The sequence below is a fragment of the Macaca fascicularis genome, chromosome X, assembly GCF_037993035.2.
Source record: "Macaca fascicularis isolate 582-1 chromosome X, T2T-MFA8v1.1".
In the NCBI taxonomy this organism is placed as follows: domain Eukaryota; kingdom Metazoa; phylum Chordata; class Mammalia; order Primates; family Cercopithecidae; genus Macaca; species Macaca fascicularis.
The window spans coordinates 146,989,169-147,016,623 of record NC_088395.1 but is presented as its reverse complement, the minus strand read 5'-3'; the positions used below and the strand labels follow the sequence as shown (position 1 = coordinate 147,016,623).

Here is a 27,455-nt window from a genome sequence, read left to right as displayed (position 1 = left end):
TGCCACCATGCCTGCCTGATTTTTGTATTTTTAGTAGACACGGGGTTTCTCCATGTTGGTCAGGTTGGTCTCGAACTCCTGACCTCAGGTGATCCACCTGCCTCAGCCTCCCAAAGTGCTGGATTACAAGAGCGAGACACCCCGCCTGGCCTATTCAAGCTATTTCTTCTGTTTTACCTCATCCCTCACTCCTTTCCCTGTTGAACTTCTACTTAGCTTTTAAAGCTCACCTCCAATTTGGTCTGTTTGGTAAATCCTTATCTGAGACCCCAGCTAGAAGTAAACACACTCACCTCTAAACCTACCTTATAGCCCTTTGTCTGAGCTTCTTGTAGGGCACTTGGCATTTCCTGGTATTGGAATTATTCATGGGCATGGCAGTCACACTAGACTATACACTCACTGAAGAAAACCCAGTTCAACGAGTGCTTAGAACATGACTCCTTCCTTGTTTTCCCTAAAGAGAGCAATCCCCAGGCTCCCACATCACTTTGTTCTTACCTCAGTTGTCCATACACCTAACCTTATCCCAGGATGCTGTGACTAGTCTGAGTATCTGCCTTCCCTAGAAGGTAAACTCCTTGAGATCAAATAGTGTTTTGTCTTTGTATTACCAGCCTAGCATAGTCTCATTCTCCTGTGTTTGTTGAATGAATGAAAAAAAGAGTCAAGCCTTTCCTGAATTTCCCCAACTTCCTTCCTTCTCTCAACTCCAATAGCAATATTTTTTGTTGTTGTGACACTTGGTTAATTTTGTTTTAGAGTTATCTACAGACAGGTCTTAGCTCCCTTGTTAGACTATAAGCACCCTATTATAAGCACCCTATGGTTGGAGCTACGCCTTAGGGGCATCTCCATGGCCCCATCACCTAGCAGAGTCTCTGGTCCAGTAAATAGACTCAATAAATACTTTCTGAATGAATTATTTGTCACAATGAGTGTAGCCACTTAATGCTGGGCTCATAGGTCTTCCCAAAGAATAAACGAGCCAAACATGATGGCTTGCAACTGCAATCCCAGTGACTTGGGAGGGAGGCAGGAAGATCACTTGAGTCCAAGAGTTTGAGACCAGCCTGGGCAACATAGTGAAACCCAATCTTTAAACAACAACAACAAAAATTAATTAACTAGGCGTGGTGGTGCATGCCTGTAGTCCCAGCTTCTCTGGAGGCTGAGGTGGGAGAATGGCTTAGGCCCAGGAGTTAGCAGCTGCAGTGAGCTATGATTGAGCCACTGCACTCCAGCCTGGGCAACAGAGTGAGATTTCATCAGAAAGAAGAGAAGAGAAAAGAAAAGAAAAGAAAAGAGAAAAGAAGAAAAGAAAAGAGAGGGGAGGGGAGGGGAGGAGGGGAGGGGAGGAGGGGAGGGGAGGGGAGGAGGGGAGGAGGGGAGGGGAGGAGGGGAGGGGAGGGGAGGAGGGGAGGGGAGGGGAGGGGGGAGGGGAGGGGAGGGGAGGAGAGGGGGAGGGGAGGGGAGGAGAGGGGGAGGGGAGGGGAGGGGAGGGGGAGGGGGAGGGGGGAGGGGGAGGGGAGAGGAGGGGAGGGAAGGGAAAAGAAAAGAAGCTGGGGGTGATGGCTCACACCTGTAATCCCAGCACTCTGGGAAGCTGAGGCGGGCGGATTACCTGAGGTCAGGAGTTCGAGACCAGCCTGACCAACATAGAGAAACCCCATCTCTACTAAAAAAAAAAAAAAAAAAATTACAAAGTGAGCCGGGCGTGATGGCGCATGCCTGTAGTCCCAGCTATTCGGGAGGCTGAGGCAGGAGAATTGCTTGAACCCGGGAGGCGGAGGTTACGGTGAGCCGAGATCATGCCATTGCAATCCAGCCTGGTCTACAAAAGCAAAACTCTATCTCAAAAAAAAAAAAAGAAAATAAAATAAAAATAAAATAAAATAAATGAAAGAAGGCTGAATCATGGAGAAATCAGCCATCTAGGCGGAGGGGAGTTGTGTGTGATAGAATGGCTGTGAGCTACCAGGCTTATCATTCACACCAATACAGACAAGCAGCCATCAGTTGTCACTGTCAGTAGCACCATTAGAGGTAATTCATTATTCTTTGCCTTGCCACGGTGGAAATTAGGAGAGCAAATATCAATGTCTTCCAAGAGAATAGAACAAAGGGATAAAAACCTATAAAGAAAATATAACTTTTGGCCAGGCACGGTGGCTCATGCCTGTAATCCCAGCACTTTGGGAGGCTAAGGCAGGTGGATCACCTGAGGTCAGGAGTTTGAGACCAGCCTGGGCAACATGGTGAAACCCCGTCTCTACTAAAAATAAAAAAATAAAAAATTAGGCAGGCGTGGTGGCGGGCACCTATAATCCCTGCTACTCAGGAGGCTGAGGCAGGAGAATCGTTTGAACCTGGGAGGCAGAGGCTGCAGTGAGCTGAGATCACGCTATTGCACTCTAGCCTGGGAGACAAGACTCTGTCAAAAAAAAAAAAAAAAAAGGAAAATGTAGCTTTCATACATCATTTTTATACAATAGCTGAACATATTCTAGAAAAATCTGCATTTATTGGTCAGTGCAACTGTATTCCAATTCTAGTATTCCTTTCACATCACAATTTTAAGTCATTGAAAATAAAATAATTGATAATTTTAAAATAAAATAATTAGATTATTTTTTAATTATCTTAGCACCTGGTAAGATAAATAATAGGTTAAAATGCTTACATTATAACACAATGGTAGAAAGGTTTTAAAAGTTCACTAAAAATACATAGGTCTATAGGTTAATAATTAGTCATTCCTATGCCATCATGGATGAACAAATAAAAATAAATTTTCTGAGAATAAAATGATCCTCAAAACTCAGTTCTTTATACAATAACACAACCCTAAGATTTATAGGAAAAAAGAAAAATGACATTTCAGAGAACCAACTCTGTGTCAAGTATTGTCCTAGATGCTTTGACGCACATTATCTAATTTATCCCGCTAAAAAAAAATGTATACAAACAGGCTGGATGTGGTGTCTCAAGCCTGTAATCCCAGCACTTTGAGAGGCCGAGATGGGTGGATCTCTTGAGGTCAGGAGTTTGAGACTAGCCTGGCCCACATGGTGAAACCCTGTCTCTACTAAAAGTACAAAAATTAGCTGGACGTGGTGGTGCATGTCTGTAATCCCAGCTACTTGGGAGGCTGAGGGAGGAGAATTGCTTGAACCCAGGAGGCAGAGGTTGCAGTGAGCCAAGATTGTGCCTCTGCACTCCAGCCCCGGAGACAGAGGGACACTCTGTCTCAAAAAAACAAAACAAAAAAAAGTATACAAACAGAAGTGACACAGCTCATAAGCATCTGAAGGGGAGCTTGATCCTATCTCTTTGGTGTCCCTCCATTTATTCTGCCCCTCTAATTAAGAATTCATTGCAAATATCAGTACTGTTTAATCTTCTTCCTCCTCACCACAAACAGCATTTCAGTTGCTATCTGGGCCAGTTAATTGAATTTCAGAGACTCCTTCAATACATCTAAATCCAAGTAGTCAGCATTTCTGCCATTCAGCTTGCCAATGCCTATCATATAGTCCGCTTTAGATAGTTTAAACCTGTTAAGTTAGTCTTTTTAAATTTTTTTCATCTCCTCGAGGTGCACAGTTGTGATAGCCTGCTGACAGAAAGCGAATCATGGCAATCCAAGTAGGCTGAGTTCCAATGGATCAATAACTCACTTGGTGGCTGGCTGCCAAGTGGCCAATCGCCATCAAAAAATATGGAGCCAATTCTTCTCTGGTCTGCCACTGATTAATTGGCAGTTCTATTGTCAAAAACATTTTTCCTTGGCAGTGGTGACAGTCCCTTCCAAGCAATCATAGGCGTGAGAGTAAGTGTGCAACCAGCCTCCAGATAGGGAGTCGCTGCAAACATTGATAGACATTTTTGGATTGGGGAAAAGTTTGTGGAAATGTATGCATAAAGTACTTACGTAATAGGGTATACACAATCAGTTTAAAAACACTAAACACTTGTCAAAATAGCAGTTAAATTTTTTTCAGAATTAAATGAAAATGATGGAACAAGAATCAGGAAAGTAACTACCCGGAAAAAAAAAAAAAATGTTTCTCGGATTTGTAATTACAGTTAATTGCTATGAAACACCATGTTGATTTCAAAAGCTGTTAACTAAATTGAAAATAATGATACTGTGAATTCATATGTTTTGATGTTTGCCTATGCATATGGACTAGGGTAAAGCCCCAAATGACTCTGTGAACCAGCTCACCGTAGCACCTTCTGGACTGGCTGTACATCCAGCCCCCTTACTCTGGTTGCATCTGCTTTTCTCTTTCTCACTCCATCCCCATAGACTTGCAAGTTCCTGCTCCCTTCCCCGATTCCATAGAGCTTCTAGGATGGAGATACCAAGAGAAAATAATTTATGAGATTAAAAAATAATAAAATTAAGCTGTGCAGGTGACCTGGCTTTATAATTGGCATTCGATCGAATCATACAGGGTTGAGTCTTCCTGCGCTTTACATAACTTCAAGGCATGTCATTTTTATTCACTGTAGCCACAACTACCTAAGTACAAGAGGTTTCCAGTTTCATTCATTTCAAAGTTTCATTCAAATGTGATTTAGATTATTATGACTATAGTAAGACAACGAACTTTCAGAAAATCTGTCCTAAATAACAAACAGTGATTTTATCTTTTCCAACTTTACCTGACACAAAAAATAATTTAAATCCATGGCTCCATGTAATGTCTCTTTGATGAGTTAATATTGCTATCCTCTTACAGCTGTTCTTAAAAATTTGGGCCCTAGTTACTTATTCTATTTTGGGCAAGGGGGTATATAATTAGTTCAGAGAATTCTACCTTTTTGTTCAAGGACTTACATGTACATGTCTCAATAATATTTAAATACTGATCCAATATGTGCTTGTCCATTTTAATGACTCCTTATTTAGTAAAATTTATTTATATTCAACTAGAACTTACCCTCATTTATTGTTCACATTTGGGGACAAGCTGACCCCCTAAAATATCTCTCTCTCTGCAAAATGTGTACTGTGGTAGAAGGTGCTTTTCCCAGCTTCCCATCAATGTCTAGCCTCTATTTTACGAAAATGCCAGGGGAATGGAGATATGCTGAGTCTAAGTATTTGATAGAGAAACTAATTAGGCTTTGACAATTAGCTACCAAATTAAACTCCGGTACCTTGAGACTGACCCAAACAGAGGGCAACTCTGTAACCAGATACTTTCACAAGATTCATATTCATAAATTCGTCTATTCATTCTACAAATCTTTCTTTAGCTTCCTGTTCTGGGGGCATCACTGTGCAAGGTGTGGAAAATAGGTAGAACAACTCATGAAATTTTCATAAGACTATGCAGTGGATATTATGATTCCTATTTTACAAGTGGAGCTCAGAGAAGTTTAGTTATTTGCCCAAGGCCATACAGCTAGTAAGTGTCAGAGTCCCTCCAAAACAACTCAAACAACAAATACACATTTAACTTAATCTTTCACTCAGGGAAGTAGCATTTGATCAAAAACCCTGGGCAGAGGATTGGTAGAGTTTTAAGGCACTGTGGACACATAGGATTATTTACTGGAACTTTTATCAACTCTCTACTACCTTGGCAAGATATTACCACCACCAAAGGTGGCACCCAATATGGACATTCATGATCACAGTAGTTCAGCATCTCTTTTTCAAGCACTTGTAGTGTCAGGAAGTTCTGTGACTTACCGGGATCACAAGATACAATTCAATAGAGTCTGATTTAAAAGCCTAGGGTTGTTAGTTATTTTGAAAATCTGTTCTAAATTCATTACCGGGACTCCAATTTTAGTCAACCATAGAAGCTGCGCAAGTACCTATGGCTCTGAGAATCAAGAGGACAATGAGGAAAGGAAAGGAGCAGCTTCCCTTCTTACCTAAGGCCCATATCTAGAGCCCAACCACAAATAAGTATAGATTTTATGAGCATATAGGGATGGCAGACTTCAGTGAGGATGAACCCCAAAATTTGAGGGTGAGGCTAAAAAAAAAAAAAAAAAAAAACACAGCCTATGCTACCAAAAATCAACATGAAATCGACGGCTGCTTGCTCCATGTTAGAGATCCATCCAATTTCTATCAAGCCACATTGTCCAAGCCACATTGTCTACTTTTACTTCCTTCATTATATTAGGAGTCCAAAAAAAAAAAATCCCCCAGTAGAAAAAAATCTGCTGGAAGAAAATTTCTTTACCTGGGAGACAGCCACACTCTTTGAGCTCCATTTTCCCCTCTGAAAACAGACCAAGCAATGTCAAGTATCTCCCTGGGAGACGAGATGCAATGTAATAAGCTGATTTTCAGAAACTCAAACAAGAAGCGACAGCTATGGCAGGATTAATTCAAGTTACGATTTCCTGTCCATTTGCTTGATTTTTGAGTACTGAAGAGATCAACAGTTTTGCCCTTGAGACTGGTTAAGAGTCAGGGCTAAGCCTGCTTCACTGATTCATGCCCCCTTAATCCAGTAGCTGTCCAACTTGGATATACACAAGTTTCTGGCATTCATATAACAAAGTCTTTTTTTTTTTTTTTTTTAATGCCACCCATGGCCTTATGGAAAAAATGCAGAGCACATAAGAAAGGTGACTATGAGTCAGTTTAATTAGAATCATAGGGAGGAGGGGATCATTATTTTTCATAATATGCCGCTGTGATTCCAGTGTGAATCCAAGACTAAGTGCCACTAGTTTAGATGGTTTCAACCTTGGGAGGTTTTTGAACTGGGAACTCAGGTCAAATGTAGCAGGAGTAACTCCCTAGACCAGGCTTGTCCAATAGAAATATAGGAGCTGGCCGGACGCAATGGCCCACGCCTGTAATCTCAGCACTTTGGGAGGCCAAGGAGGATAGATCACAAGGTCAAGAGATCGAGACCATCCTGGCCAACATGGTGAAACCCCGTCTCTACTAAAAATACAAAAATTAGCCCTGTGTGGTGGCGTGCACCTGTAAGCCCAGCTACTCGGCAGGCTGAGGCAGGAGAATTACTTGAACCTGGGAGACAGAGGTTGCAGTGAGCCGAGATCATGCCACTGCACTTCAGCCTGGGCGACAGAGCGAGACTCCATCTCAAAAAAAAAAAAAAAAAAGAGAGAAAAGAAAAGAAATATAGGCGCCATGGGTATAATTTTAAATATTTGGAATAGCATATTTTAAAAAGTGAAAAGAAACAGGTAAATTATTTTTATAACATATTTTATATAACCAAACATATCCAAAATGTTATCATTTCCACATATAATACAGAGAAAAAATAATGGGATATTTTATAAAATTTTCAGACAAAGTCTTGGAAATGTGGTACATATTTTACAGGTATAGCACATCCTCGGTATGAGACAACACAGCTCTAGAAGCCAAAGCACTCTTCCACCATGGGAGTATGCTCAAAGAAATACCCCCCAAAAGTATATGGCTCTTACTTCCCTATTGGTTATCACTCCAACATGGCCCTGTATAACAAATAAAGGCAAAGATGTTTCACGAAGTTACAAACACTCAAAGCTGAAAGGGCCCACAGATATTTGGTCCAATGTCTTGATCTACTAACAAGGTAATTGAGGCCCAAGAGTGGAAGGCTTATTCCAAATTGTACTGATAATTAGTAGCACAGACTCTAATTAGTAGAGACTCTGGAATCTTAGTCTGCTCTCACTATCCTGAAAGAGACTGGTAGTTGAAAAGGTGACATCTGTCCTAATTTTTCCCTTTTCTTAATTTTCAAAAAAGTACTTAATCCTGAAAACAACAAAGAAACTGATCTTCCTCCTCTATTTATGTATATAACAAAGAAGATTATGTTGTCAGCAATTCAATCACATCATCTAGCCAAATACATCAGAAACTTTACATTTTATGTTAAATAATTAAAATAACTAATTCTTACTTTGTTGGGATTTTTGTTGTTGTAGCAGGCTTATTTGATGTAGATAGCTTATTTGATGCCTCCTCAACCATCAATTTCAGGACACTAAGCATGAGATGGCTAAAGGGCCAAATTAACTCAGGAGGCTCCCAGTTGAATAGCGTCATTGATTTCTGGAACAATCCACACATCTGGCAGGAGCAATAAGATGCCTCATTAACAGACTTGGTGTTAAACAAAAGGCTATTTGGGGTGTCACAGGCCACTGGTTGGTTATACAACCTCTTTAGTCTCTCATCTGTTTTTTGAGGAAATAAGAGTTGGCAAAGGTCACTTTGCCACTAATCGTCACCTGCCTGACATTCAGGAGTGTGTGGTAACAAAAAAGCCTTTTAAAAAGAGAGATGCTTAGTAACAATAAACATGTGCTTCTCTAACATGCAATTATGTGTACTAGAGAGAGATGTGGGTCAGTGTGTTTGGGTCCTTCTTTATTCTTTTAATTATTCTCCTCAGTGATTTGTGTTGGTGTTAACCTGGAGACAGTTCTGCCCCACTCAGTGTTGGCTTGTCTATGGCTTGTCACTGTTACACCACATAACTGTGCAAATTAGCAACACATGGATACATACCAACACATACATACTGATTCTATTCTTCATGCATTCATTCATTGGCTGAGCATCTCTATGGAAGGCACTGTGCTAGGCCCTTTATGGGACATAAAGAAGATACATCTACCCTTAAGATGCTTAGGTGCACGTAGAGGGAACATAGAAACAACTGAAACAAATGACACCATCTTTGTGCTCACAGACATGAATTGTGCAATATTATGGGATATATCACATATTTTTACAGCTGTGTATCTGCATAATTTGTTATTATATCATTTTGAGTAGATGTATGTGAGAAAGGGACACACAGATGAGGGAAGGACAAGTGACAGGCAGTTTTGACAAACTCAAACACTTGAAATCAGGCTAAGAATGAAAGCTAAGGTCTTAGCAGTTTCTGCAGCAAGAGCGTTTTCTCTTTATTCTGCTTTCATTGCACAGCGGTGAGAAAATTTCCATTCCCCTAGAAAAGTAATGCATTCTTGCTTGTCCAAGTTTACATTACCTGACATGATTTGGGCATGAATTTTTTACAACAAAAGTGAAAAATAGCCTCATAATCAATGATACTTTTACAAGCTATTCATACAGAGAAAGCCAGGGGATTTTTACTATGGGGCTTGCACAGAGCCCAGTTAACCTGGCAATATTCATGTACCATATTGTGAAGATACAAGCAAACGACTATGCCTGGTGGTTGGACCCAACAGACAAGTGAAGTATTGTTGATGTTAGAGACAGACAGACCCTTCCTCACAAAACTTCTAGTGGCTTTGTTCCCTCTCCCTCCTCCTTGAGACCTTAGAGTTGATAGGATTTTGTGATGTCACTACTGACTATTCAGATGTGGAAATACCAGAGATTGCTGAAAACTTTTTTTTCTTGCTCATGGTGGAAGGGATGACAGAGATGTATTTGAGATGAGCTTTAACAGATGAGATGAGTTTTAAACAGCCGAATTGAGGAAAAGCGGCACTATAGGCAAAGGCAGTGGCAGAGAGAGTGGGGGAAAAGCCTAAAGAACTGGAAGAAGCCAGAGCAAGGGGGAGCTACTACTATGTCCTGTCCCTAAGATAATCATCACCAAGGGATCAAGGGAGGGCATAAGAAAATGATTGTGGCAAAGGTGAAGGAGCGATTGCAAACATCTCCCTTCCTTTTGGCCAAGTTCCTCCTAAAACTCTTCCAGCTCTCCTTTATCCTTTTGAAATTCCTATGTAATAAGGAGGGCTGTGGGGTAGATATGTAGACTCCTTTCTGAGTTGCTGCAGGAAACTGAATAATGTGGCTTTGTAAACAAGGCTCTTTAAAAGTCCTTAATCCCAAGGCATTTAGTAATATTCACAAATACAAGATTAAATGAAAAATTTGAAGAGCAAAATATGCCTGCTACATTAATAAAGTATTAGTGGACTATAATAAGGATTTCATGTAATCTCTTTAGGAAGCCCTTAATACCCTGCATTGACTACAAAACTATTCTTGTTTCCTCTGAAATTCTACCTCAGCAAATTGTTCATCCAGCCAGGAAAGACACTGAAGCCTCTTCAAAATGTATTCTTCCCACTGGCAGATTGGTTTAGGTTGTCAAATCTTATTTTATATCACATGCATCTTGCTTTGGTTTCACATGATTATTTCGCAGATTAAATAGTCCTCTATCGGATATACAAACAGCCAACAAACACATGAAAAAATGCTCAACATCTCCAATTATCAGGGAAATGCAAATTAAAACCACCATAAAACACCACCTTACTTCTGCAAAAATGGCTATAATTAAAAAATTTTTTTAAAATAGATGTTGGCACGGATATGGTAAAAAGGGAAAACTTTGACACTGCTGGTGCGAATGTAAACTAGTACAACCGCTATGGAAAATGGTATTGAGATTCCTTACAGAACTGAAAGTAGAACTCCCATTTGATCCAACAATCCCACAACTGGGCATCTACCCAAAACAAAAGAAGCAATTATACAAAGAGACACATGCACACACGTTTATATTAATATCAGTACAATTCACAATTGCAAAAATATGAAACCAAGTCCCCATTAACCAATGAATGCATAAAGAACATGTGGTATATATGCACCATGGAATACTACTCAGCCATAAAAAGAATGAAAGAATGTCTTTTGCAGCAACTTGGATGGAGCTGGAGGCCATTATTCTAAGTGAAGTAACTCAGGAATGGAAAACCAAATATTGTATGTTCCCACTAATAAGTGGGAGCTATGCTATGGGGATGCAAAGGCATAAGAATGATATAGTGGACTTTGGAGACTCGGGGGAAAAGGATGTGTGGAGAGTGAGCAATAAAAGACTACGTATTAGGTTCAGTGTATACTGCTCAGGTGACGGGTGCACCAAAATCTCAGAAATCACCACTAAATAACTTTGCCATGTAACCAAAAACCACCTGTACCCCAAAAACTATTGAAATAAAAAAATAGTCCTCTATCAATAGACATGGTTTTAAAAAATTCATTTATTTTTAGTAGACCAAAAATGGCATATATTTATCGTGTATATGATGCGTTATTGAAACATGTATACAGTGTGAAATGGCTAAGTCAAACTAATTAACATATGTATTACCTCACATAGTTATTTTTGTGGTGACAACACTTAAAATCTACTCTCTTGACAATTGTCAAGAATACAATATATTGTTATTCACCATATTCACCATGTTGTACAATAGATCTCCTGAACTTACTCCTCCTGTCTAACTGAAATTTTGGATCCTTTGTCAAACGTCTCCTCATGTCCCCTCCTCCTTACCCCAGCCCCTGGCAAACATCATTCTACTCTCTGCTTCCATGAGTTCAACTTTTTTACACTCCACATATGAGGACAAAACAGTATTTGTCTTCTGTGTCTGGCTTATTTTATTTAACATAATGTTCTCCAGGTTCATCCATGTTGTCCCAAAGGACAAGATTTCCTTCTTTTTTATGGCTGAATTGTATTCTATTGTGTATATATACCAGATTTTCTTTATTCATTCATTGATGGACTTGTAGAACATGTTTTTAAAACTTCAAAACTTGGCCAGGCATGGTGTCTCACACCTGTAATACCAACACTTTGAGGAGGTGAAAGCAGGAGGATCACTTGTGCCCAGGAGTTTGAGACCAGCCTGGGCAACATAGGGAGGCCTTGTCTCTACAAAAAACTTTTCAAAAATGTTTAAAAATTAGCCAGGCAAAGTGATGGGAGCTTGTGGTCCTAGCTACTCAGGCAGCTAAGGTGGGAAAATCCTTGAGCCCAGGAAGTCAAGACTGCAGTGAGCCTTGACTGTGCCATTGCACCCCAGCCTGGGCGACAGAGCGAGACCCTGTCTCAAAAAAAATTTTTTTTTTTTTTTTGAGGCGGAGTCTCGCTCTGTCGCCCAGGCTGGAGTGCAGTGGCGCTATCTCGGCTCACTGCAAGCTCCGCCCCCCGGGTTCCCGCCATTCTCCTGCCTCAGCCTCCCGAGTAGCTGGGACTACAGGCGCCAGCCACCACGCCCGGCTAATTTTTGTAATTTTAGTAGAGACGGGGTTTCACCATGTTGGCCAGGATGGTCTCCATCTCCTGATCTCGTGGTCCGCCCGCCTTGGCCTCCCAAAGTGCTGGGATTACAGGCGTGAGCCACCGCGCCCGGCTCAAAAATTAAATTAAACTAAATTAAAACTGCAAAACTTAAAATACTTTTCAAGTAGTTACCCACAAACTGATTAGGTTGAGGGAAGACAATGAGGGTGAATAGAAAGACAAAGAGATCTGTACCACTCTCAGATCAAGTGTTCACCTGCAGCCATTAAAAGTGAAATTCAGTGAAATATTTTTGCTGGTTTATGGTCCTACTTTCTCTAAACAAGAAGCATATTTTCTCAAACATTTAAATTAATTTGTAACCTCATAACTTTAACAAACTTTCATTAAAACAAAAATGAGGTGACTTCTTCTGGGGTGGAAGTTAATATTTTATATTCTTCTATCCCAGTTTATCTGTAAAGGATCATGAAATGCCCTTTAACTGCATAAGATGTTGTCATCCACTGTATACTCTCCTCCTTATAAACTGTTGGACAGGCCAGGTGCAGTGGCTCACGCCTGTAATTCCAGCACTTGGAGAGGCTGAGGCGGGCAGTTCGAGACCAGCCTGGCCAACGTGGCGAAACCCTGTCCCTACTAAAAATACAAAAATTAGCTGGGCATGGTGGCACACGTCTGCAGTCCCAGCTACTCGGGAGGCTGAGGTGGGAGAATTACTTGAATCCGGGAGGTAGAGATTGCAGTGAGCCAAGACCACGCGCCATTGCACTCCAGCCTGGGTAACAGAGTGAGATTCCGTCTCAAAAAAAAAAACACAAAAAACTGTTGGACAAATAGGAGAGAAGAGTGCAGGGCAGGGATGGCATGTGGCCAGATAGGTCAAGGCACCAGAGGCACAGCCAGAGGAATTTTGCTTTCCATAGCCAATTCCACATCTTCAAAAATAAGGCAGCTCTTAGTGAAGACAGTTGGGCACAGCCATCCTAGCCCACTGCCAGCTGGAAGAAAACAAAAGTCAAAGCCAGTACACCTGGCTTCACATGTTTACAATGCCTGTGCTGTTCTGCATGAAAAGCCAGGCCAGGATTCAACGAAGGCCAATGTAATTCTTTTTTTTTTTTTTTTTTTTTTTTTTTTTTTCGGATGGAGTTTTGCTCTTCTTGCCCAGGCTGGAGTGCAATGGTGCGATCTCAGCTCACTGCAACCTCCTTCTCCCAGGTTCAAGCGATTCTCCTGCCTCAATCTCCTGAGTAGCTGGGATTACAGGTGCCAGCCACCACGCCCGGCTAATTTTTGTATTTTTAGTAGAGACGGGGTTTCACCATGTTGGCCAGGCTGGTCTCAAACTCCTGACCTCAGGAAATCTACTTGCCTTGGCCTCCCAAAGTGCTGGTATCACAGGCGTGAGCCACCGTGCCCAACCCAAAGTAATTCTTTATTCATCAGCTCAGAGATTTCCAAACTTTGAAAAAAATGCAATTCCAGCCCATTTTACCCCATACCTAAATGTTTTTTTCAGAACACTTCCAAATAAACAAAGTTTTTGTTGCATTTATTATTTTTCCTAGTAAGAAAACTCCTACGCATTTATTGTGGAAAATTTTGAAACTGCAGGGAAAATGTATTTATCTTTCCTTGTTAAGATGAATTCACTTGTGCTTTAGAAACTTACATGCCCTGTCTTTCAAATCTTAGGACCAAAAGAAGGAACCATATTTGAAACTGGCTTTGGAGTGAATCAGTGTGTGTGACGAAATGCAGTTTGTAAGGTAGATACTGAAGGAGCTCCAGTCCCAGGAAGGGAGTTAGAACAGTAAATATAGTAAATGTCAAGGGTGGAGCGGGAGGGTGGTAGAACACCTAATCATAAATATGGGACAATGTAAACAAACTCTTCATTAGTTGCTCCCCGCAAGCACACGGCTCTTTTTACTCAACACATTTCTAATACCAAATAGTTTGTTCTATTGTCTCCATAAATACATTAGTAGCTGTCACCTATCTTATAGTTTTTAGTTTAGCCCTTGTATGAAGCGTTGATTATGTAATTCTAAGTGAGTGATCATTGTGATATGTGCTAATTGTACAAATCCATCAGGAATGTGAATATTCTCAAAATGTAACTTCACACTGGATCCCTCTCTCATCCAACTATACGAAGCATAAATCTGCCAAATCACATTTTCTTTACATTCTACTGGGGATTATTATTTAGTTAATTACATAAAGAATATGTCACACGTTTTAGCCCACGTAGTGAACAAACTTAGTTAAAATCTAGAGGAATGGGGGAAGGGGGGATGTTGATCAAAGGATACAAAGTTTCAGTTAGACAGGAGGAATAAGTTTTAGCGATCTATTTTGCAAAATGGTGACTGTAATAAATAATTACGCATTGTATATTTTAAATGTTTCACCACAAAAAGTTAAGTAGCTAAAAGAGTAGATTTTAAATGTTTTCAACACAAAGAAGATTAAGTATGTGAGGTAATGGATTTGTCAGTTTGAGTTAATCATTCCACAATGTCAACATGTATCAAAACATCACATGGTCCTCCATAAATATATACAACTACAGTTTGTTAATCAAATAAATATTTTCTAATCTAGTGGAAGAAAAAATTAAAATGCTATATTTTTAAGTGACCAAGTTCTCTTATCCTCTATTTGCAGGCAGTGTCATTCATTCCTAACACTGTGGTTGGGGAGGGAGGCGTGAAGAGAGAAAGGCAGTTTCAAGTTCACTCCTGATTTATTATAAGCAATGTATATGACTAATAAAATTCCTCAATCTTATGTAAGTTTCACTTTTCCATATTTTCTTGGGCCTGGTCCCAGACAGCATATGAAATGACCAGTGAATAAACTAGGGACAATATATAGAAGAAAAATAGACACTAAAGTTATCAACAAAAAATATTACCAGATAACTTTCTACCCTCTACTTTATTACTTTCTGTGTCACCAAGACCTATATTCAGTAGTGAAATACTTTTGGTTGGAAGCATCATCTATCCCTATAGTTCTTAGTGAAGCAGCATTGGGGCATCTTCCAGCTGGGTTTAGACTGTCTGGAAACTATGGCTGAGTCGACAATGCAATCTGACCATGTCATGTGATCAATAGAGAAATGATGCTCAACTTAGGATATGAATGGTGAGACTCACCAGGAATACTATGTAAGACTTTGGTACCCTGTCCTATGGACTGTTGAGAGGAGAAAGCACGGATAACAGAAGTCTCAAAATTGTCAAATGAAGATTGAGAAAAACTTAGCTAGGCAAAGAATTAAATGAAACATAGATGCTGTCTTCAATTATCAAAAGGGTCATGTATCAGTGGGAGGTGACTTGCTCAAGAGATCAGAACCTCTATCAAAGGAGGCAGATTTCAGTTCAATATGAGGAGGAGTTATCTAATGAAGATGGTCAAAGACTGAATGGGCTACCTTAGAAAACACCAAGCTTCCCAGTACTGGAGATGTTCAAGCAGAGGTAGGAGAGATAATTTATTGGGAATTTCAAAACTGAGATATGGGGATTACACTAAATGGCCTTTAAGGGTTGTTTGCAACTCTATGACTATATTATCACCTTCCCTTGTCTTGTCCTCAGTCTCAACTGGGGTCTAGGGGAAGCACTGGAAATTTTTCCTATGTCATAAATGAGGTCATTGCTTAGCTTTCAACCTACCTTCACTGACAGGTGTGGCCTCTGGGAACACAGTAGGGATTTTAGACAATGCTGCAGGTAGCTTAAAAAACCTCTGGTCCAGCCAGGTGTGGTGGCTCATGCCTGTAATCCCAACACTTTGGGAGGCCGAAGGAGGCAGGTCACAAGGTCAGGAGTTCAAGACCAGCCTGGCCAATATGGTGAAACCCCGTCTCTACTAAAAATACAAAAAATTGCCGGGCATGGTGGCGTGCATCTGTAGTCTCAGCTACTCGGGAGGCTGACACAGAAGAATCACTTGAACCCAGGAGGCAGAGGTTGCAGTGAGTCGAGATCGCACCACTACCCTCCAGCCTGGGTGACAAGCAAGACTCCGTCTCAAAAAAAAAAAAAAAAATAGGTACCTGCACAGATGACACCCATCCATCTTGTTCAGGAACCCCCAGAGAACGTTCCCCACTAGCAGCTTCTCATATACAAGCATCTTCATGCTTGAACCCAGATCTCTGCACAACAATCAACTCCCCTCTGTCGGCTCCTTTGTGATGAAAGCCTCTCAAAATGCACAGGTTTAGTAGTAATGCTCGACCTCTCTTTAGCACAAATGCAGATGTCCAACCACATCTTTACCTCCTATCTTCCTAACTGATCTAGATTGTGACTCATCCTCCCCCAGACAAGTTGTGAAGCAGCTGGAAGTCTTTGATCTGAACCAATAACAGATCAGAGGTTGGCTCTTTGCTATTGGTTTACTAGGTTTGCAGCCCTTGCGGCAGCCGAACCTAGTGTACAAACTCAGGTGCAAAAAAATCAAAATGATGCAAATACTCCTACCTACTTTACCCTTGCATTTTGACACAACACAATAAACCCCTCTTCCTCACTTCCCAATAGAAATATGCAACCAAATATACTGTATCATTTTAGCCAGGAAACAGTCTTTTCATGAATACTCATTCCTAAAATACTACATTCCTATCCTTCTTTCTGCATGTACAAGAAACAATTTCAGCAATTTCTGATATTCCCAGGTCTGCACAGGCAGTAGCAACACCTAAAAATTTTACCAACTCCAAGGTCAAGAGGAGGAGGTGGAGGGAAAGCCTCTCAACTTTCTTTTGGGGAATGGCTTCCCTATATCTAACATCAAAACTCCTTCAAAATGTCTATTGATGTAACTGCTCGCAGGGTCATGTGCTTGTATCTTCACAATATGGTGCATGAATACTGCCAGATTAACTAGACTCTGGGCAAGCCCCATAATAAAGATTTTCTTGCTTTCTCTGTGCAAATATTTTAATGTCTTGTAACTGTATCATTAGCTGGGAAGGCTGTTTTTACCTTTTTTTTGTAAAAATTCACATCCAAATCATATTGGGTGATATAAAGTGGGACAATTGAAATGCATTACTTTTCAGGGTAGAAAGGGATTGTCTCACTACTGTGCAATTAAAGCAGAATAAACAGAAAAAAAAAAAAATCTCTCCTACTGCAGAAGCTGATAAACTTGTAGCTATCATCCTTAAGCCCTGATTCCAAGTGTCGTAGTTTGTCAAAACTTCCTGTTACTTCTCCATCTCTCATCTGTGTGTCCGTGTCTAATCAAAATGACCTAATAACAAATACCTGGCATTTTATCAGATATAAATCTCTATTTCTATTTTTCTCTCTCTCTCTCTCTTTTTTTTTTTTTTTTTTTTGAGACAGAGTCTTGCTCTGTCACCCAGGCTGGAGTGCAGTGGTGCAGTCTCGGCTCATTGCAACCTCTGTCTCCTGGGTTCAAGCAATTCTCCTGCTTCAGCCTCCCAAATAGCTGGAATTACAGGTGCCCGCCACTATGCCCAGCTAATTTTTGTGTTTTTAGTAGAGACTGGGTTTCACCATGTTGGTTAGCCTGATCTCGAACTCCTGACCTCTGATGATCCACTCTCCTTGGCCTCCCAAAAATGCCGGGATTACAGGTGTGAGCCAATGCGTGCCTGGCCACCATTTTTGCTTGCTCCTTCCTTCCTTCCGTCCATCCGTCCGTCCTTCCTTCCTTCCTTCCTTCCCTTCCTTTCCTTCCTTTCCTTTCTTCCTTTCTTTCCTTCTTTCCATCTTTCTCTCTCTCTCTCTCTCTCCATATATAGCCTTCTACCATAAGACCTTACCAACAAATATTCTTTCTGCTATTCACCGAGTGTTTTGTCAGCTCAAAGTCACACTAATTGCTTTCCATATAAGTATTTTAGAGGGATACCTTTTTGCTGTGCAGGAATTTTCTGCCTACATGAATATGAACAAATCTCAGGATATAGAATCGTTGCCTGAATGCATACTCTTTCTTTAAGGGACTTAAGTAGTTTGATTTTTTTTATGTACTTGCAAAAGACCACATTTCAGCAGGGCAAAATATAGTACAGAAAAAGGAACGTTAAAATGTTGTTTACTTGGATCTACCTGGTGGGATGCAGGAAAAATAAAAGTGTTTCTGTCCTGCTTTTGAGTACCCTGGATTCAATGTACAAATCTAAGAGCAAAGCTCAAATTAACCGTGGATTAATAATCCTCACTCTGCCAATAGGAAAGTCACTTACTTGAAGATTTTGACCTTTCTCTCTCATAGAAATCCCAAGAGTGTACCCTACACTAATCAAGCTAAGAGCCCTACATATTAAAATGTATATATCAGGTGTAATTGGTGGTTTTTCAAAATATTCAGCACAAAAACTTTTAATAAGCTCCACTCAATAATTTTAACCATAATCCAACTTACGCAAAAATTTTCCGGTAAACTTTTGCAAAACAAAGTGCCCCTGGGAAAGCTTTCTTTAGGTAAGATGTAACCAATATATTCATTCTATTTACCGTAAAGACAGATTAGATGTTCCCTACAAAGATACAGTGAGGTTAAATTAAGTTGATTCCCTGGGACTGATCAGAGCTGAGAGACAAGAAGGAGAACACTGGCCGTTTTGCCAGCAATGCCGAAGGGACAGTGTGAAATAAAGCAAACTGTTGTTCGCCATCTCCTATCAGTGAGAAAAAGCATTGCCAAGATTATTTGTAAATCATCTTTCAATTGGCATTTTCTGTGGCCTCATTTGAACTGCTACTTTCACCTCTGTCCACTGCATTTCATAGCAAGATGCTGTAATTGTTTAAGACCCTCGGGATGTACTACAGAAGGCAATCATCTACAGGCATTCTTGCATTTGGAGTCATCTGGTATTTCCTGACTTCCCCAAGGTTTCTATTATGAGCTATTCCTTTTTACATCCAAGAAAATGAGTTCCCTCATACAATAGAGACAAGAGTCTTTTCCTTACTCAGATAATGGCAACTCTGAATACAATTCTCTTCTGGGTAATGGGAAAACTTCTGTTAGTCTGAGATGGCTGGCACCCTTGGCCATTCCCTCCTCAATCCTGGTGTCCAAGACAAGTGCTTGTGACCGTGCTCCAGTGGCTCAGAGGATCTCTTCAAGCGCATTTCCTCTTCTCTCTACCAAACCCTCTAACCCTATTTGCATTTCTGCGATTTGCATCCAGGTGCCTCAACCCAGCCCTTTTGACAGCAGTGGGATGGCCTGGTTGGACTCTTGAGATTTCAAAGGCGTGATTTCCTGGTTCTAGTACCCACTGGAATACTTACTCTGTATTCATGGGTCAGAGCAGCGTCACTACTGAGTCTAACTCAGATCCCTAGAGCCCCTGGCTGGTGCTTGTCACCTAGGCTCCAAGCTCTGGAGGAGGAATAAATCATCTTTTACATCTGTTTCAACCTTTACTGTTTCAACCACTGCAAGTCACAATGTACTTTCACTAGAATTTCAATTTGATTCTAACAATTGCCTTACCTGGGGTTAAGTAGGGCAAGTGTAATGTCACAGACATTTTATAGATGAGAAAATAGAGACACAGAAGATGCCCCAGGTTGTATCATGGAAAAATGAGGAGTCAATATGAGGTACTGTTGAGTAGTACGAACTACCCCTGTTCTACAACTATGATTCCTAACAACACAATAGCAGCAATAATAGCTTATGAATCCTATGTTATGAGCTGACAGCAAGAATTCAGTGCACATTAGGAATGCTTCTAATTTTATTTTGCATCTTCAGTTAATTATTCACTGGCAAGTATCCCCTTTTGAATGGAATCAACTACATAATTGGTAGGGCCTAATGCAAAATGAAAATGTGGGGCCCCTTTTTAAAAATTTATTAAGAATTTCATAGCTGAGCATTAAGCCAAGCATGGAACCTTAAGCCAAGCATGGAACCTTTGCAAGCAAGGAGCGTTGTGCAAAAGCCCCTTTTGCCCATGAAGTTGGGCTTCTAAACCCTCAAGAAATATCTAAGAAGTCTTAATGTAAGGTTTCACTGTAGGGACAAGAGAGAAAACATGTCATTGGTTCTCTTATTCTTCTCATTGCAAGAAAACATTCACTTTGTTACTTCTTGATTGATTGATTGATGAGATTGGTATCTCATATCATCAAGAGTATCATTAGAATCAGGGATGTGCCATAATTCCTGGTTGACAAATCTTGTTTTTACTTTATTGATTCTTGAGATAATGTACTTCGTGTGAAATTTTCATGCATCCTACAGACCTCCCGAATATAATATAAAACAAAAACTAGGAAGCTGCCCAATCTTCATTCTTTCCCTTCTTAGACCCTTCAGTCAAGAAAGGATATACTGATTATGTTAAAACTAAACTAAGCCTTGACGAGGAGAACTCTATCTGTCAGCCTACTTATGAAGAAAAACAGTCATTGAAGTCATAGCTTCACACAAGACTGTGCTAAGCAGTTCTCCCAATGGAGGTACTAGACCTTTTCAGTCTGGAGAGATCTGGTCTGTCCCAGCCCTAACCCTACATGTCACCATTTACCCTAGCCCTCCCACTTCCAAACCAGGAAACAAAGAACAGAATGCCAGAAAAACCATGAAATACCAATTGTGATGAGATGTATAATGAAATGTTATTTAAGAGGACTCTGATAAAATTTTAAAGAGAATCACATTTTAAGTTTTGTAAATACAATAATACATAGAAAAGGTGTTTTCATTAGGCCAATGTCTTTGAGTTTGACTTTCTGCCCTCCATGATCTTTTTCTCTTGATAAATAACTTGGTGTATTTATCAATTCTAGGATGCATATTTTTTTATCACACTTCACATCACTGAAATCAGAATGGATCTTATAATCAATGGCATTTTACAGTCACTGTGGGCCAGAAAGCAGTTGAATAGGGGTAAACATTGTCCATGTATGCTCAAATTTGGTCACAGCTGTTGTTATATCATGATACATAATAAAAATATATATCTAAATAAGTCTAAAAGAGCTCATTAGTAAGTATGAAATTAAAATTCTAATGAATATGAAAGCATTACATCATAGTTCATCTGGAAGTATATTTTTCTCTTAATATTACATAAGAAATAACTACATAAAAAAGTTTCAGATGTTGATGGGGGTGGTGGCTTACGCCTGTGATCCCAGCATTTTGGGAGGCCAAGGCAGGCAGATCACCTGAGGTCAGGAGTTTGAGACTATCCTGACCAACATGGAGAAACCCCCGTCTCTACTAAAACTACAAAAAATTAGCCAGGCATGGTGGCGTATGCCTGTAATCCCAGCTACTCAGGAGGCTGAGGCAGGAGAATCGCTTGAACCCAGGAGGTGGAAGCTGTGGTGATCCGAGACTGCATCATTGCACTCCAGCCTGGGAAACAAGAGCGAAACTCCGTCTCAAAAAAAAAAAAAATCAGATGTGATTGAATACTTCATGTCTTCAATGGAATGCATTATCCACCACTGGAATTATGAAGAGTCTGAAAAGCTTCACATGTAACCACTAAGAAGCCTTTCAAAGTTCATATGGGAAAGTGGGTACTAATAGAAGACTTTTTTCCCAATATTCTTACTGGAATATTACTTTTTTTACTTTTTCCTGCTTAATACCAAAAATCCCCCAACATGGAAACCCAAAAACTAGTAAAAGGCACAGGTAACATCAGAATAGCAATATACTGAACCAGATTAGTGGAAAATCAATTTTTTCCGTAGAAGTGGTTTTAGGGAAACTTAGAGAGATTTCCAATACAAACTTTAGACCAGCACTGTCATATAATATATATAATGTGAGCTTCACAAGTAACTTTAAATTTTCATGTTGCAACATTTTTTAAAAGTTTAAAAATCAAGTAAAATTAATTTTCGTGAAATGCACTATGTAATTCTATATCATCAAAATATTATTTCAACATGTAGTTAACATAAAATAGTAGTGAAATACTTTATCTATGTTTGTCCTGTCCTTGAAATCCAGTGTATATTTTATGCTTACAGCATATCTGTTTGTGCTAGCCACACTTTAAATGTTAGCCACATGTGATTGTGGCTCCCAAACTGGACAAAACAAGTTTAGTCAAAATGTGCATGTATCAACAAAACCAAAAAATACCTTCCAGGACATTTTGCTCAAACATGATCACTCACAGAAGCATCCAGCAGAAATTCAAAAGTGACAGCTACTTCCATTGCACAGTAGTGAACATAAACTACAATAAATGGGTGATTCCAAGAATTACAACAATGTAGTGTTCTGGAACAATCTTGCAGGAGACAGACTAGAACAGTGGTCTTCAAACTAGGCTACTGTTACACAAATTCTTTTCAAGAAGTACCTGAGTAGGAACAGTATCAATGAATCTACTTTCAGGTTCTCAACTCTTACGTGTATTCTCTCTTGAAATGAAACTGCCTAAGAACACCATTTTTCCCCACCTGCTTAAAATTAAGCATTCTTTTCCAGCTAGTCTCAATATTAATCGCTAACATATGTCATCAACTGGGCGGGGAGAGTATCTCCTAACTAGTTACAGTAGATGTTGCTGACACTGATTCTTTTCAACATAATTGGACTGTTTTCTAATACTAAAAAATATTTAGACTTTGGTAAAACTTATGTATAGAAACTGGCAATGCCACTACTGGGTATGTATCGAAAAGAATAGGAACTAATATATCAAATGGATACATGTGCTCCCATGTTTATTGCAGCACTATTCACAATAGCAAAGTTATGGAATCAACCTAAGTGTCCATCCACAGATGGATGGATAAGGAAAACGTGTTACATATAAACCATGGAATACTACTGGGTCATAAAAAAGAATGAAATCTTACCATTTGCAGCAACATGGATGAAACTGGAAGTCATTATTTTAAGTAAAATAAACCAGGCACAAAAAGACAAATAGCACATATTCTCACTCACATGTGGGAGCTAAAAAACTTGATCTCATGGAGGTAGATAGTAGAATAATAGACACCAGAGACTGGGAAGGCTGTATAGGCAGGATGGGAGGGATGAAGAGAGGCTCATTAATTGACACAAACATACAGTTAAATAGAAGGAATAAGTTCTAGTGTTTGATAGCATAGTAAGGTAACTGTAGGTAACAACAACGCATTGTGTTTTTCGGAATAGCTAGATGAGAGGAGCTGAAATGTACCTAACACAGAGAAATGATAAATACTCAGGTGATAGTTACCTTAAATACCTTGACTTGAACATTACAAATTCTAGGCATGTAAAAAAATTTCACATGTACCTCATAAGTATGTACAAATGTATCAAGAATATTTAAAAAGTTAAAAATTAAAGAAGAAATTATGTGATTTATTTCAGTAATTATGTGATCATTGTATTCAACTTGTTAGAACCTGGTTTCTCAGACTGTATCATAAAATATCTTTTCCAATTAAAATCAATCCTCGGCCTACTGCGGTGGCTAAAGCTTGTAATCCCAGCACTTTGGGAGGCCAAGGCAAGTGGATTGCTTGAGTCTAGGAGCTCGAGACCAGCCTGGGCAACATGGTGAAACCCTGCCTCTACTAAAAAGACAAAAATTAACCAGGTGTCGCGGCTCGCACCTATAATCACAGCTACTCGGGAGGCTGAGGCACGAGAATCACTTGAATCTGGGAGGTGGAGGTTGCAGTGAGCCGAGACTGCACCACTGCACTCCAGCCTGGACAAAAGAGTGAGACTCTGACTCCAAAAAAAAAAAAATTCATTTTATAAATAATCTTTATACTTTCTGCCTCCTATTATCAAAAATAAAATGACACGCGAGTTTTATATTTAGCAATTATTTTTCAGACTCTTTCATAAAATATCGTAAAAAAGTTTGATTCTAGGCTGAGTGCAGTGGCTCACGCCTGTAATCCCAGCACTTTGGGAGGCCGAGGTGGAGGGATCACGAGGTCAGGAGATCAAGACCATCCTGGCCAACATGGTGAAACCCCGTCTCTACTAAACATACAAAAATTAGCTGGGCGGGATGGCAGGCACCTATAATCCCAGCTACTCGAGAGGCTGAGGCAGGAGAATCGCTTGAACCTGGGAGGGGGAGGTTGCAGTGAGCCAAGATCACCCCACTGCACTCCAGCCTGGCAACAGAGCGAGTCTCTGTCTCAAAAAAAAAAAAAAAGAAAAGAAAAAAAGAAAAGTTTAATTCTATGGTCTAATTAAGTTTACGGATTTGAGGAAAAAAAATGTATAAGCTATTCTTAGTTAATTATTCCCAGAAATTCAACTCCAATGTTCTAAAAACACATGCATACATATTTACATGAGAAATTCTGCCTACGTTCAGATTCCTTGTTTCATGTATGACCTCCAATGGTAACCATATACTACATTGTTTAATTTAAAATTATATATCAGAAACAAAGTTATTATTTAATTTCTTAATTTATTTTGAAGTGGATAAAAACCTCATTTTTATTTTAATATGATATTTACTTTGCTAGTTATCTGTTTAACAGGGTGCTTCATAATTGATTTATCCATGGTTTGAATAACGTGCCTCAAAATGTATATTAATATTTTTTCCTTGAAAAATGAAGTCAGACACTTTTTCTGAAACTAAATCTGATTTTGTTGATTGTTTTTATATGAATACTGCCTTTGCCAATTAAATTATATTATGAATATTTTCTATAAAATTGTTAATTCAAATCTGTAGCCTCAAGTTCTTATATTTATAGAATATAATAAATTAAAGGCTGGGTACAGTGGCTCATGCCTGTAATCCCAGCACTTTGGGAGGCCGAGGCCAGTGGATCATCTGAGGTTGGGAGATCGAGACCAGCCTGACAAACATGGAAAACCCCATCTCTACTAAATATACAAAAATTACTTGGGCGTGGTGGCGCATGCCTGTAATCCCAGCTACTTGGGAGGCTGAGGCAGGAGAATCTCTTGAACCCACAGGCTTCAAGACCACAAATATGGTACTTACTCAGTTTGGTCACTAGGAGGTTGCAGAGAGCCAAGTCCACATTGCACTCCAGCCTGGGCAACAAGAGCGAAACTCCGTCTCAATAAATAAATAAATAAATAAATAGCATTTTATCAAAATTATTGTATTGGCAAAGACATATTGATCTAAGTACTTTGATTTTCACAACCTTTTATATGTATAATGAATTTTAAATAATGCCGCAAATGAAAATATGACAGATATAATAGTTATGTAATAAATTTGGGGAAAGCCATTTTAGTAAACTTCCCAGAAACTGAAAAAGTGACTGAACAACAAATCCTTTAGTAAATCAGAGGGTTTCTTTGCTTTCACAGAATTAAAGATGGGTCTAATCAAGTTGTCTGTTAAAACTCAAAAATTTAGTTAAATTTTTTTTAATCATTAAAAATTATTTTTGATGACAGGTCACTACATGATTATTTATGGGAACAAAATTTTCTGAGTTCTTTTATCTATAAAAATGAAAGACAGGAACTGAAGTCTGTCTCATTAGAAATAAGTAAGGGTCATCCTCAGATTCAAAAATTAGTTTGGGGAAAATAAAATCATATTCACTTAAGAGATGTATTTTTGGCCAGGCGGAGTGGCTCACGCCTGTAATCCCAGCACTTTGGGAGGCCGAGGCGAGCGGATCACCTGAGATCGGGAGTTTGAGACCAGCCTGGCCAACATGGTGAAACCCTGTCTCTACTAAAAATACAAAAAAATTAGCCGGGCATGGTGGCGCATGCCTGTAATCCCAGCTACTCAGGAGGCTGAGGCATGAGAATTGCTTGAACCTGGAAGGTGGAGTTTATAGTGAGCTGAAATTGCGTCACTGCACTCCAGCCTTGGCGACAAAGCAAGACTCTGTTTAAAAAAAAAAAAAAAGGGATGTATTTTCAACCAATTTTACTTTTCATTTTACTAATTACTTACCAAATGTGTAATATTTTATATTCTTTTGATTGTGTACTACTGATAAATTTATGATAAAAATTTTAATCTTTTGAGGCTTAGAGTCACAGAAAATTTATTTCAATTCTTATATACTTTTTGCAGGCATGTATGGTAAGGTGACCAATAAGGGGCCTTTAACCATTTAAAATATATACATTATTATACATTATCTGAGGGAAGTTGAATGGAATGGCAAGTTCAAGGAGACAGAAATACTATGTAAAATTTCTGATTGCTAAAGAAGACCTTGTTCATGTTTTTTTAAATCAACAATTATGAATATCAAATGAGTATGGTATTTTTATTTCATTTATTTTTGCATGCAAAAAATTGATGAAATAATTTATTTAAAAGTCTGAGTATTCACAATATGCTGGAAATATGCTACAAATACTTAAACTTATGATAAGAAATTTCAGGTGTTCACGTCAAGATGTGTGATGGAGGGGACCGTTTTCCAAAATGATGTTAGGTGGTAAATAATTAGAAAGTATGAAGATCACTGCTATAGAACACGGTCTCAGTGAATTCCACAGGGAAATTTGGGATGGCAGGGGGAAAAGTTAGAGAGAAAGATTTGTTTTTATTTTATGACTTTTTTTTATTTCTAGATATGTAGCGGAAATCGCTATAACTTGATGTATACTTGCTTATTCACAAGCGTGATTACACAACCTTGCAATGAGTGAAGTTTTAGGGACTTGTCTGAGCAGTCCACAAATACGTTACTTACTCAGTTTAGTCACTAGGTGGCAAATGTGCACTGGGCGCGAAGCCCTCTTCCCATGCTTCCACTCCTCTCTCTCTCAATCTTCCATCTCCTCCTGAAAAGAGGAAAAGAATACTAATGACAATAATAACAACAACAAACTACACTAGCAGGAAATATTTGTTTCAGATTTTTCCATTTGCCAAAGACAATAATAATCCCTTATCATTGCTGAGAATTTCAGAAATGACCTTGTTTGTGGACATAATCCATATTACTGCATTAATAAACTATTCGTTATTAATACATTTACAAAAAAAGTGATTAATACATCTCTATGATATAATCATGCAGTTTGACCACAAAAACCAAACCCTATCTAGCTAAGCACTTTGGACCAAAACCAAAAGATAACAGCAATAGCAGCAACATCTATGACACTGTAAGCACTGGGCTAAGCCCTTCATTTCACTACATCTTCAAAGAACTCTAAAAGATAGGTGCTAATATTACTCCCGTGTTACAGGTGAGAAGGCAAGAAAATGGCCCCAAATCATTGAACTAGTAAGTGATGGAGCTGGGATTAAAATGCAGTCTTTTTTTTTTAACTTCAATAGATATGCATTTAAATATTACAGTTTGACATTTCAGTGGGGTGTGTGTCTGTGCATGTATCTTATTCTATATGTGGTTATGCACGTTTCTATTTCTGTGATTCTATGTGATTTTATGTCTCTGATTCTGTGCACGT

The 27,455-nt window shown here is 39.3% G+C and overlaps 1 long non-coding RNA gene across 1 annotated transcript in view; it reads right to left on the bottom strand.

Annotated features, from left to right (window-relative positions):
- LOC102118851 (uncharacterized) overlaps positions 1-27,455 on the bottom strand; it is a 73,170-nt gene that overhangs the window by 17,964 nt on the left and 27,751 nt on the right. The window contains exon 4 of the long non-coding RNA XR_010584194.2: positions 26,729-26,819. This is a non-coding gene — a long non-coding RNA (uncharacterized lncRNA). The remainder of the gene's footprint in view (positions 1-26,728; positions 26,820-27,455) is intronic.